Genomic DNA, 13,870 nt, shown 5'->3' with positions numbered 1-13,870 from the left:
GTGTTTTTGTTTGTTTTTTCCACCCGCCCACAAAAACATTGCAATTTTGTTTCTCAAAGTAATTGACAGTAGTTGGTTCAGAGTTCTACCCTGAATTTGAGTCTAAATATTTGATTTTATGCCAAAATAGTAGAGCACTTCTCCGCAGATAAAAGGTTTTGTTACCTGTAAAACAAAATACTCCAACAGAGGTCTTGACTAAAAGCTTGGCAATTCTTTCAATGAATTGCAAAATTAGCAATGCAGATAATGTTTAGAAGCCCGCATCAGTTTGAACTAGTTCAACCTTCACCTCTAAAACCTTTAAAATTAAAAAATAAATAACTGCTTTATCTACTGCTCCCAAACAATCATGTAAAATATGTTTTCGCTAGTTTATGCAAGCTGTTCAGAAGGGCAACTGCTGAATTTATATGCAGTGATGATGACTTTTTTTTTTCTTTCAGGGGCTTGTTTTGAAGAGTGCACGTCTGAAATGTGTTTGTGTGATCCCAACGCCAAGACACAAAATAAAACATGACCCACCAAAGGCATCAGCCAGCAATGTCTAAAAGAAACTCTAAATTTGTTTACGCAGTATGGACTCAGTTATCTGCTCGTTTGTCCTGGCATCTCTGCGGAGCAACATGCGAATGCTCGCCAAAGCTCAATATTCCCTGTATTTATTTGAATATGCAAAAATAATCGTCAACTATTTGTGAATTATACATAGTTTGAATCATTCTTAAGGTACATGAGTTTAAATTGGGATAAGAGAAGTGGACAATTGACATGTTTTATTGGCTGGACTTAAGAATTAAGTTATGATTTACTGTAACATTAATTGTTCAACACACATTTATATACTGTAGCATTAGTTTTGATTTGTTTCCTGGGTCGTAGACTTCATATCCTCCATGCTATGGTTTAAAAAAAAAAAAAATAGGGCCGTAATGAAGTGCTCATAAACATTTAATATTTCCTGTCACATAAATAAATGTTCCACTTCACATTACAGGACTTTTTAGCATAACCCAACTGTGCTTTGTCAAATCTGACATGAATCACATCGTTGCCCCTTCGTCTCATCACTTAAATGATGTGAAGCAGAGGTTCTCAAAGTTTTGTTGGCGATGTGCTTATTTATGGAGCCAGCATGTGAAGAAAGGCCGCACAGTAAGTTTGAATTTTCTTTTTCATCTCACTACACTTTGACTTTTTGGACATGCTTTACTGTGATTTTGTTCAACATACTATACTATGACATTTTAAACTTTTTTTTTTTCCCCCAACATACTTTACTATGACGTTTATCTGTTTTTTTTCGACATACTATGACTTTTTTTGACACTGTACTTTGACGTTATTACTTTTTTCGACATACCATACAATGTTTTTATCACTTTTTTCAACATACTATACTATTTCGTTTTTATCAGTTTTTTTTTTATCAGACATACTATACTTTGACATTTTTAAATTTTTGTGATGTACTATGACGTTTGTTTTTCAACATACTATGCTTTGACATTTTCAACAGTTTTTTTTTTTTTTTACGTACTATGACATTTTTAGCACTTTTTTCGACAAACTATACTATGACGTTTTAACACTACTATGGCGCTTTATAACGTTTTCTGACATACTATACTATGCCTTTTTTTCGACATACTATGACATTTTTATCAGTTTTCCAACATACCATACTATGTAGTTAATCAGTTTTTTCTGACATACTATATGATGACTTTTTTTTTGACATACTATACGACAAAGTTTTTATTGCTTTTTTTTTTTTTACATACTATACGATGACTTTTTTTCGACATACTATTCTATGTATACTAGGTGAATTTTAAAGTCCGCTGTCCAGAGGAGAGAGTGAAAGGCTCCGTGAAACACAGCAGAAGTGTGAGTTGGAATAGCTCAGGCTGTTACAGAGCTGCTTGGAGATCATGAGTTTAGAGGTTCGATCCTCATCTAGGGCAGGTGAATTTCAAAGTCCAACGCCCAAATGAAAAGGTTAAATGCGCCCGGATAAAAGGCTGTATGTGTAGCGGCGTAATAGCTCTGTGGTTAAGGCCACGGGCATTAGTGTGGGAGACTGGGATTCACATCTGGAAGGGGTAATAAGAAAGAGAAGTAGGAAGGGGTGGTAGTGTAGGGTAGGGTAGGGAAGGGAAGGGTAGGGTAGGAAGGAAGGTGGCTAAAAAAAAATTAAAAAAAGAGTATGTTGAAAAAAGTCTTACTATAGTATGTCGAAAAGTGATAAAAACGTCACATTATGTCGAAAAAACTGGTAAAAAAGTCATAGTATAGTATGTCATGAAAGCTGATAAAAACGTTATAATATAGCATGTCAAACAAAGTCATAGTATAGTATGTCGAAAAAACTGATAAAAAATGTCATAGTGTAGTATGTCAAAAAATCTTAAAAATGTCATAGTACAGTATGTCGAAAAAAGTGATGAAAACATCATAGTATAGTATGTTGAAAAGTGATACAAACGTCATAGTAGTATGTCGAAAAAATTAATAAAAACATCAGTATAAGATGTTGAAAAAAATGATAAAAACGTCATAGTATAGCATGTCTAAAAGAGTCATAGTATAGTATGTCGAAAAAAGTGATAAAAATGTCATAGTATAGCACGTTGAAAAAAGCCATAGTATAGAAAAAACTGATAACAATGTCAAAGCATGGTATGTCAAAAAATCTGTTAAAAATGTCATACCACAGTATGTCGAAAAAGGACACAATATAGTATGTCGGAAAAAAACTGATAAAAATATCATAGTATAGTTTGTTGAAAAAAGTCATAGTATAGAATGTCGAATAAAGTGATGAAAACGTCATAGTATAGTGTGTCGAAAAAACTGATAAAAACATCATAGTATAGTATGTCGAAAAAAGTCATGGTATAGTATGCCCACAAGAGTGATAAAAGAGTCATAGAATAGTATGTCGAAAAAAACTGATAAAAATGCCAATGTCGGAAAAAGTCATAGTATAGTTTGTTGAAAAACCGATAAAAACGTCATAGTATGGTATGTCCAAAAATCTGTTAAAAATGTCATAGTACAGTATGTCGAAAAAAGTCATATGATAGTATGTTGAAAAAACTGATAAAAACTATACTATGATGTTTTATCAGTTTATTTTGACTAACTATACTATGACGTTTTCATTACTGTTTTCGACACACTACTATGACTTTTTTTTTTCGACAAACTATACTATGACTTTTTTCGACATAATGTACTATGATGTTTTTATCAGTTTCTCTGACATACTAAACTGTCATTTTTATCAGTTTTTTCTACATACTATACTTAATTTAATTTAATTTTTAATTTTATATACTTTATTAATCCCCTGAGGGGAAATTCTGTGACTGTGACGTTTATCAGTTTTTTGACATACTTTACTATGATGTTTATGAGTTTTTTTGACATACGATGCTTAATTTCGTTGAAGATGTTTAAACCACAGCAGACATCTAGCAGTTTAAAACTATGCTGAATGACAACCTAGTGTGTGAAGCATCCACAGTGACTATCTCCAAAAATAGATCTTTTAAAAACTGTTCACATACCTGCCAATTAAATAGTTGAACTATGCTTGTCCCTTCATAAAAATTCCAGATATCAACTTACAACAATATGACCCAAATGGACAAACAGCAGCTATTGATATAGCACAATAAAGACTCAGTGTTATAAGTTACAAGTACTTTCTATCCAACTGCAAAGAAATGCACTTTCTTGCGTTGGAAACTTGAGGCCTCATCCACATATTTACAGATCTAAGGGCACCAGTCACATATGTAAGAGGAAACAAGGCATAAGGACTCACCTGCTGTCTTGCCAGCCATGTGGCAGTGGAGGCACCACAAAGATTGCATCAATGTCAACTGTCCAACATGTCTGACTGCCTACTTTCTTTCAGACTTATCCTCAGGACCTTGTCAAAAGGACAACTGTAATAAAGTCAAATATATGCAGCTCATTGTCACTGTTTTTGGGAAAGTCTTCAGGATAATTACATTACTGGAGCCACAAAGGAGGACATATACAGTAGAGTATACTGAAGGGTAAGACATACCGATCAGTGAGATATGCACAACCTTGGAACATTAGCTCAAACAGATTATATGTTAGCTCACAGAATGCTAACTTCACTGCTATGTGTAAAGGATTCAGGATAACAGGTTCTCCATCTACAGAAACTTTAAACTGTTGGCCTTCTGACTGGTTAACACCATGATAGCTAGCGTAATTAGGAAACCAAAACCTACAAAGATACTTTTCTACCTTTAGCTTGCTGATTTTTCCCAGTGGAGAACATCACAGACATGTGATTTACGGAACAGATATGCAAGTCGCGGCAGAAAAAAAACAAGGACAAAAAAACAAAACTTGCTATTTAAATTTAATTGGACTTTACCATAAAAAGAAAAAACTGCTGTGGGAACAAAAGGACACCTCGTTGTTTTCAACTTGAAATTAAACACAAGGAGAAGCCAGAGGTTGTTATTGCAAACTGCCCTGAAACAGTGTGACCAAGATAAAAATGTACCTGCTAAAATTCTAATTGTGATTTTGAAAAACACCTTCAGCCTCAAAGCCAGGTTTTTAAATTAGACGTGGCAGCAGTACTTTTTTTTCCATGACTTTCTGTAGTTGATAGATGACACACAGTGGGTTCTGCGTGATCACAGGCATATATTTCTGTTCATGACTGAGATCTGTATTGTATTTGCTGTAAAAGCTCATACGAAGATGTGACAAAAATAGGTGTCATTAAATTATTCAAAATTTATGAGCGAAATCAAAGTCAGACAGGGTTTTTAAAAAAAGAGAAAACGTCTGCTACATCCGTCCCCATTGGATGTCAGTCTTAATTCCAGGTGCCACACAGCAGTCAGGAGCCACCAAATCAAAGATGGCCAGAGCAATTTATCACCGGTGTTCATGTCCAATTACCAGAGGTTGGGATGAGAAATATGCTCTAAGGGCAATTAACAATCCTGTCCGTCCTGTCAGTTGGCTCATGGACTGGCTGAGACGACTTTGTCTTATAGATCCATGTCCTTTCTCTGTCTTTTTTTGTCACAAACTATCCATCGTCTCTCCCTGTTTGCCTCATTGCTTTTCCTCTCTGAGCTGATGAGATAGCTACCGGGCCGACTTACTAAAGCAGAAAAGGGAGGGAAAAGAAAGCGATGGTGGGAGATACGAGAAGTGGTTGTCAGTTGGAGTTGTAAGCTAAGCCTTCTGGTTTCATCTCCTCTCTGTTTGTAAAGCTGTCATAGTTGAAACAACGCCCAGCAGACGTAACGCGCAGATTACAGAGAGCTGTTGTCAGCAAATTGTTTGCTTAGAAATGTCGATTATTCGGTGCCTTCCACAGCATCGGAGGCAGCCAAATCAAAACTGTGTCAACAACAATTAAACCATGAAATGTTGCCTTGTTGTGAAGGATTTGTAAGAGAAAATCATCCATCACTGAGGTCCTTTTTTCCAATTAAGCAAATGGTGTTTTTCTGTGATCTATCCACGTTTACACGTGTTGTCATTGCTGCTACATGACTGCCACACAGAGAAAATAAAAAATCAATGATTTGTTGAGAACAAGAGGTAACAGTATGCAGAAATATATTTTTTTCATAAACCCAAGGCATGCTCTCCCCTGAGGGGTTTGAGGAGAAAATGAAACCCATCTCAATAATTCACAAACCTGAGAAGAAAGACAAGAAATGCTTTTACACACATTTGAGGTTTGATTCGAACGTAGGATAGATTTCTCTGACATGGTTTGTGTGTACAGAGCTTGTGTTTAGTATCACTGGGTCTCATTCATGAAATGTTAGTAATTCTGTGAGTAGATCTGCACATAAAAATCCTTGGTACCAAAAACCTAACCTTGATTCATGAACGCTGCGGAAATGGAGTGTGCATATGTTCATGATCAATCAATCGTAAATTGACAGCGTACTTCCGCCAGTCAGCAATTAGCATACATCCCACCCTGAATAGTCCGTGACCAACATATATGGAGGTGATAATTACTATGGATACGTTCATCCTGTCGACCTGTAGACATGGAGCAAACAAAGAAAAAGAAAGAGTTAGAGTTATTTTAGGTGACGTGGGGTTGAAAAAAGACGTATTTCTTTTTGTTAGTAGTGGTGTGACTACTGTTTTTTTTAAATATAATTTCATATTTTAGTCTTTAAATTTGGCCCATGGCATCAATTCTTAATTAAAATTGTGCTACTTGCCTGACACTTCAATTTCCCTCGAGGCAGCTGCACCCAAATCAAGTGCCCTGCATCAAGTCTCCGTCAGCTGCCATCATGAAAAGCCAGGTAATGATGTTTGCCCTTAGCCTCAGCATTCATTTTGTCTCTGTAGTGAAATTAAACCACTATTAAAACATCTTAATATTGGCAGTCTAATGTAGGCAATACACGATACCAGAATTTCAGTAGTCAATATCAAATACCAGTGAATTGCCACCATTCTCGATACTCATTCGATACCATGATAAAATCAAAAAACAGAACTCATGTATTTCTAAATTCACTACTTCATTAAAACCGTTTAAAACTTTAACTCTAGCCTCATTTACCCCGCAAGCAATGCGGCAGCACACGTGTATTCACACCAAAACTGAACAGATGCGTCACGCAGCAGCCGCTGCTGTCCCGTCAAAATACAAACCACACCCGGACAGTTGGTGGCGATAGTGCACCGTGTCTGCTAATGTCCAATAAACCCCAAAGAAGAAGTGAGTTTGGACCCAAAGCCCAGGGTGGACAGGTTCACGTGCCAGTGATTATTCCAACGCTTGGAGAATTAATATTTAGCCCTACAAATGGGTAAGTACATGAAACATGTGCCTGTCAGGTCTCGCTTGGTCAAGGGGGAGATGTCAACGGTGGCCGAGAGAGGTCACAACCCCACGCAAACTTGTGTTTTTTTGTTGAACACCGCGACCATTCGCTGGCGGCTCACGCAAAAAATTGGCGTCTCTTCTATTTTCGAGCTTGCTCGCGAAAGCAGCGCGTAGAATGGATGCGGTGTCAATGCTCTAACCTGTTAACATGCTCGCCCAAATGAAAACGCGAGTAAACAGCGACCGTTCGCGAGCGCTGCGCAAACGCATCGCTTCTGGTGTAAACGAGACCCTCTCCACACACGACTCCTACTGACTGACTTTTCGACAAGCCGAGGTGTTGTGGCTCCAGCAGCACTTGTAAAAGCCATTGTTTCTAGCAAAGACAATCAAGAACAGGCGTTCTTCAGTGCTTGTCCTCGGCACCCACTGACGCGCGTATACTGCCCCCGTCAGTTCCGACAGGAATCGACACAGCCTGCTGAGGGCAAAGTTGTATCCGGTACTTACGGTACTAATACCGAAGTATCGGTTCTCATGACAACCCTAGTAGGCAATGACCCACCATTAAATTTAACAACAAGTAGGATAGTCGGGGGTCAAACCACACCATCTCCCTCCAACTCTCTACTAGATTTGGGTTCACCAGCTGCCCGGTGTGAGTGGAAACAGACGCCGAATTGCTTTCCACGTCCACCAGTCTTTTGAAACCAAAACTCAATTTGAAATAATGTTGCGTCTCTGATAATTATATTAAACAAAAAGCACATGCAGTTTGGGGAGGATGTGTAAAGAGGTCAGAGGAGGAGAGGAGGAGGATTTTATTTACTCAAAAAACAATGTTGATTTAAACAACTCATTTATGGTTTTAGGAATCCTAATCTGAAGCTTAAATCTGCTAAATACCAGCTAATTTAACTAAATATGTTATATTTCTAATATCTTGCGTGTTTCAAAGGCATCTGTGTATTGTGAACATAGTAGAGCACAACACGGACAAGCAACATTGATGTGCAATATCTTATTTACACAAGCACTATGAGCAGTCAGAAGCAGGTGTAGCAGGTTTGTTAGTGCCTACGAAAAGATTGGAGCCACTAACGTATTGATGAATGCCGATAAACACGTAAATTTCCTTCTGCAAACAGTTTACAAACAAATTCATTCTGCTCACACTTTATGAATTAGGCCCAGTGAAGGCACCACTGGTAACAGTAATAAGAATCATCAAATTGTTTTCCCCTCTCTTGAACCTCTCTGCTTTGAGTGACTCTTAGATTTTATTGTATTTTTTAAACATAAGAAGTAGCCAAACATATTACATATTTAATGGATCACTCAAAAGCAGGGTTATCTTTTACATACACTTAAATAAGCTGATATTTGATTAACTCTGAAATCAGTGGGTCAAATATGTGGCAGATGATGTTAATTTTATTCCATTTATAATGTCAATCTGCTCTTCTGAATTGTTAATTTATTGTTCATGCCACTTAATTTCATGCCTTCTGCCTCAAAAAAAAAAACACAGCATCGCTCCCATGTCTTTCCTTATCTCTCAGTAACACCCGCTCACGTCCTGTCCTCTGTCCTCCAGTGGTGCAGTTTGTGCCCAAAATTCACCTGCTTCCGCCCCTACAGGACCCCAGCTGCTGTCACACTGGCCAGCACACATGCAATCAGCTCGTCCTGGATACAGTTATAATTCTAGGGAAAGGAATCATGTCCAAACGTCTGCTCTTGTCTGTCAGATATGTCTGGCACTTTGTGAAACATCACAGGCACAAACATCACCGGGCATCTTGCAGTTACGGGAGGCAGAAACAGTGTTAATCTGTAGATTTACTCCACCATTTGCATGAGGAAAGATATCTAAAGCTGTGTTTGTGCTTGCAGGATGAGCACTGTTAATTTGACAACTTTAATCCGTGACGAAAACATGGCTAAAACTAAATATAAAGTAACCTATGAAAACAAGGACTATGACAAAATATGCTCCTGACTGGTAAAACACAGACTCCGCCACAATTCCAGTACATACCAATGGTATAAAGTATTCATTAATCTTTGCAGTTAGTATACAGGGAATCAACGTATGTCATTGTTTATATTAACAGAAGCAATGTTATGTTAATATCTGCGCCACAGGATGTCAAACGTCTCCAAAAACCCCATTGTTGTATTTTGTTTTGTAAGGTGTTCCTAGAGCTGTTTCACCACCAGCAACAATTAGGCTAATCTTTTTCTAGCTGTGAGCAGCTCCTCAATTTCCTTTGAGTATTGCATTGTCAAAAATCAAAAGCTTTTTTTTTTTTGTATAAATGCTGACTGTGATGATTGTACTTTAATTTGTGACTTCTCAAGTGTGAACACATACTATACTCAAAACCTGTGTAGAATTGGTTTGCAGTATGAATGAGGGAAACAGCTCTTTTCCCTTCCTCAGAAGTTGTTTAAGAGCCACTGCTGCTTGACTTGTTGCACTATGAAGCAGCATAAAGATTGGTGTGACAGTGGGAATGTGAGGCGCTGTCCTGTTCCTGCACGGCCTGTACCACAAGGGGAAAAAACACGCTGGATCACAGACTAGCACTAGCTAGCAAGTTCTGTTGGCTTGTTTTAGACCAGGGGTGTTCGTTTTCAGGCTAAGGACCCTTTGGCCCAAAGACAGACAGCAGGAACCCCTACTAGATATATTTTTTAAAAAAGAGTTGCACTTGAGATAGTTCTCAATATTTTTCAGGTCCTCTCTTGTTTGCCTAGCTGCTAACTAAGCAGCAGTTGTAGCATTGCTACGTGTATTAGTTAAGTTATGAAACAATCCATTGTGGCACACAACAATGTCTGTACACTTGACATAATAATACAGCTAACTGGCTAATATGCATGTTAAAGGAGCTGTCTATTACTAGCCACTGAGGTATTTGTGACGTGTTTGAGACGAGAGCGGGAGGCGGGAGGTCCGACGCTTCTAGCGAGAGGAGAGGGAGAAATAAAAGAAAATAAGATAAAATAGGAAAAACATGTCTCCCTCTTTTTTTTTTACTTTCAGCGTTTAATCAAGGCGGAGGCGGGCAGCTGGAGGTCCGAGACTTCCAGCGAGGAGAGAGGTAGAAACAAACAACCAATGTTTGTCTGTGTGTGTTATGTTCAGGTGTTGTCACGTAAATAACAGTGCCCAAGCAATAAACAGGACAGACAATAGGATAATATTTATTTTTACACTACATTTTCACTGAAAGCTGACCGAATCCGACCCGAGCCCGAATACAGTTTATAGCTACATTTCTAACCAAACCTGGCCGACGCGTCGGGTACCGTCGGGCTCGGATCGCCACACTCTAGTGTGTGTATGTGTCCCCTATTGGGGCCTATCTGAATTTCTGTCTTTGAGAGATATTATTTTGTAATATAACTGAATTTTCTATTGCCCCCAATGCCCACACAGTGAATTACACAGTTAGAAGCAAACCTCCCAATAACATATTTGGCTCCTATAATGCAAAAATAATTACAGGTGTCACACAGTGATGTAGCGTTAGCTAACTCACATGATCGGATAACGATTCCTGGGTAACAGTCAGCCTATCAAAAATGTTGTGTACTGTTAACTAATAGGTTTTATGAAAAGGCTGATTTATCTTGGCTAATAATATGAGAGATTCACATTAATGTGGATTTTCAGACACATTTACTTACTAAAATTTTCATTAATTAATTAGATTATTTAGAGGTCATTTGCTACCCCCCCCATAGTAACTCTGAGTACCCCCTAGGTATCAGGAACCCCATGTTGAAGAGCCAGGTTTTAGACAATGGAGGAAGAGGATACAAGTGCTGCATTCAGAAATACTCAGTCCAAATGCCGGAATGCACCCTGGCACAAACTGGACTGTTTGAAAATTCCTAACACTCTCGGATTGTACCTAACCTGATATGAAGTGTGCGCTGCACATGTGAGCATTTTTGATGATCGCTTCTGTCCAGTCCTTTTGCCTTATGATATTTAACCATAGTTGTCTTTGTTTCTGTTGACGGGCAGTGGCATCTTGTATGTGATAAAATTCAAGTTTTGAGCCATGATTCTAGCAACCAATAACAAAACAAGATGACATTTTAAGACTCCTATGTAGCCTACAGCCCTGTGGTGGCGAGTCCTGTGTTGCCTCCAGCTTATAGACTGACGTCATTGTGACGTCAGCCCTAAAAGACTTAATAAGGAGTCAGATGTTCAGTTATTCAGGTAAGTACAAATTGTTTTTATGGTTTTAAGCCTGTTTTTTGCTAGTGAAAATTAGTATTAGCATTATCACAGGCTGACCATGGCTGTAAATGCTCTGTGCTAACCAAGTGAGCAGCTAGCGTTAGGGTTCGCGCCACATTCTGGCCCAAATATTGGTAATTCTGGTCCCAAAAATCCGAGATGGCAAAAGCGAAAATGACAACTCCAGGCTTCAAAACTAATATGTAATGTCACAGTGGCTACCTCCATTTTTTCCACACAGTTAATGGGTAGGACTGGATGTAGTAATTTAGCAAAGGTATCTGCGATGATGCTAAGTGACTAAAACTGTGACTAAAACTAACACACATTATAACTAAGACTAAATCACAGTACCAAAATTAATGCTGCTGGTCAAGTCTGATTGGCCAATCATTTATCACACATTGTTTCGTATGTGGCGTGAATCAGATTTGAGAGATGTGTTGGAGAGAAAAACCTTCCTTCTTTTTGTCACAGTGGCCTTTTTACTGTATCAGTTGTAGCGAAATAGAGATCTGCCTTTTAGTGTCCATGAGCAGATGGTGTTGTAAAATGAGTCAGTGTTTGGACATTTTACTGTTCAGTTTAAAAATGTTAATGGCAAAAATAAAATACCATTTATGCATTAGAATAAAATTGCTCTGGGTGAAACTATTCATCATAAGTTTGCTGCTGATGAAGAGTTAAACATGGTCATTTTTCACTCCAGCTAATCTGTGTAATTCAGACGTGTTAGTTTTATAACAGAGTAGTTTTATAAGTGACCTTCATCACAAGCTGTTACACATTCTATCATACATATCTGATTTGTCCTGCAACCACTTTGTTGGGATTAGTTAATCTGTTTAAAGGCAGCACCAAATTTAAGTGTTAATTTGGCATTTGATAAAGTTTAAAAAACGCTATGGATCAGTCATGTGTTCATCCCACCAAACAAATATCTTAAGATTATGGGCTTTGGAGTTATATTACACATCAAGAGAGAAGGAGAGGTTTTTGTTTTACTAAGAGAGCCCGAGCAGAATGACTCACACGCAAGGTCAGAATCGGTACGTACGAATGGACTCTGTAGGGATGTCCTGGTTATAGAGATTGAAAGCCAGGCAGCATTCAGAGGAGTGATGTGGAAGCAGTAGAATAAAAGAAATATTGCAATGAAATAAAAAAGGAACAGCTGGCTGACGATTAACAAAATTTCTTCAAAATTGGCTACATAATTTTCCAAAAGAAAGTTAAGGGTGGAAGCCATTAGTCTAAAACCTTTTTTCTAATTAGCTTCTGTAGAGTGTCTACACTCACCAGCCACTTTATTAGGTACACAGCAGCTCGATACATTTAGGCATGCAGACATGGTCAAGACAACCTGCTGAAGTTCAAACCGAGCATCAGAATGGGGAATTTAAGTGATTTTGAACGTGGCATGGTTGTTGGTACCAGACAGGCTGGTCTGAGCCACTCCTGTCAGCTAACAACAGGAAACTGAGGCTACAGTTCACACAGGCTCACCAAAACTGAACAATAGAAGATTGGAAAAACGTTGCCTGGTCTGATGAGTCTGGATTTCTGCTGCCACATTCAGATGGTAGGGTCAGAATTTGGTGTAAACAACATGAAAGCATGGATCCATCCTGCCTTGTATCAACAGTTCAGGCTGGTGGTGGTGGTGTAATGGTGTGGGGGAGATTTTCTTGGCACACTTTGGGCCCCTTAGTACCAACTGAGCATGGTTTAAACACCACAGCCTACCTGAGTATTGTTGCTGACCGTGTCCATCCCTTTATGACCACAGTGTACCCATCTTCTGATGGCTACTTCCAGCAGGATAACGCACCATGTCACAAAGCTCAAATCATCTCAAACTGGTTTCTTGAACATGACAATGAGTTCACTGTACTCCAGTGGCCTCCACAGTCACCAGATCTCAATCCTATAGAGCACCTTTGGGATGTAGTGGAACAGGAGATTCACATCATGGATGTGCAGCCGACAAATCTGCAGCAACTGTGTGATGCTATCATGTCAATATGGACCAATATCTCTGAGGAATGTTTCCAGCACCTTGTTGAATCTATGCCACAAAGAATTAAGGCAGTTCTGAAGGCAAAAGGGGGTCCACAAGTGCAAGGTGTACCTAATAAAGTGGCCAGTGAATGTATATACAGTAGGAGCCAGTATGTATAATGAATCAGTTTTTAGCTCTTGCCACCGGCTTTTGTACATCTATATTTGGAGCAGACTGTGTGTGTATATGTGTGCGTGCGTTTTACACCAGTGCAGTAAAACATAATGTGCCGTATTGTTGACTTGCAGTACACTATGTTTTTATCAACATAACTTTTCCACCATCAGGGATGAAATCTACCCTGAAAAAGCTTTTTATGAGGGGGATGCCAGACGCTTCATCCCTGAGCGATTTCAAGAGCATTAGACTTGCTCTGCACATCATCATATTACACCAAAGACAACGATAACACACAACTATACAAATCGGAGGAGATTCAAACCACTTCCCTCGTGTATTACAAGCAGTTCAACATGTCACTTAGCTACCTTCAAGTGCCTTTTTGTATTTTTGTCATGTTTCTTTGCTCCTGCCTGTATAAACAGCACAGTGTCTTTACATTGCTGTTTGATTCAAAGTTAGTTTAGAGCAGCAACGAGTGCAGGGTCCAGCTGTTAAATGCTCATTGTAAATGTACCTTTTATACTATTCGTCATCTCATAAA

At 38.6% G+C, this 13,870-nt stretch overlaps 1 long non-coding RNA gene across 1 annotated transcript in view; it reads right to left on the bottom strand.

The window, feature by feature from the left end:
* Window positions 1–6,279: 6,279 nt before the first annotated feature.
* The window catches only part of LOC125883064 (uncharacterized), a 341,181-nt gene continuing 333,590 nt past the window's right edge, over window positions 6,280–13,870 (bottom strand). Inside the window, exon 5 of the long non-coding RNA XR_007448449.1 lies at window positions 6,280–6,390. This is a non-coding gene — a long non-coding RNA (uncharacterized LOC125883064). The remainder of the gene's footprint in view (window positions 6,391–13,870) is intronic.

The sequence above is a fragment of the Epinephelus fuscoguttatus genome, linkage group LG22 (genome assembly GCF_011397635.1).
Source record: "Epinephelus fuscoguttatus linkage group LG22, E.fuscoguttatus.final_Chr_v1".
Classification (NCBI taxonomy): domain Eukaryota; kingdom Metazoa; phylum Chordata; class Actinopteri; order Perciformes; family Serranidae; genus Epinephelus; species Epinephelus fuscoguttatus.
Note: the sequence above shows the minus strand (reverse complement) of the source record. Positions and strands in the feature narration are given on the sequence as shown.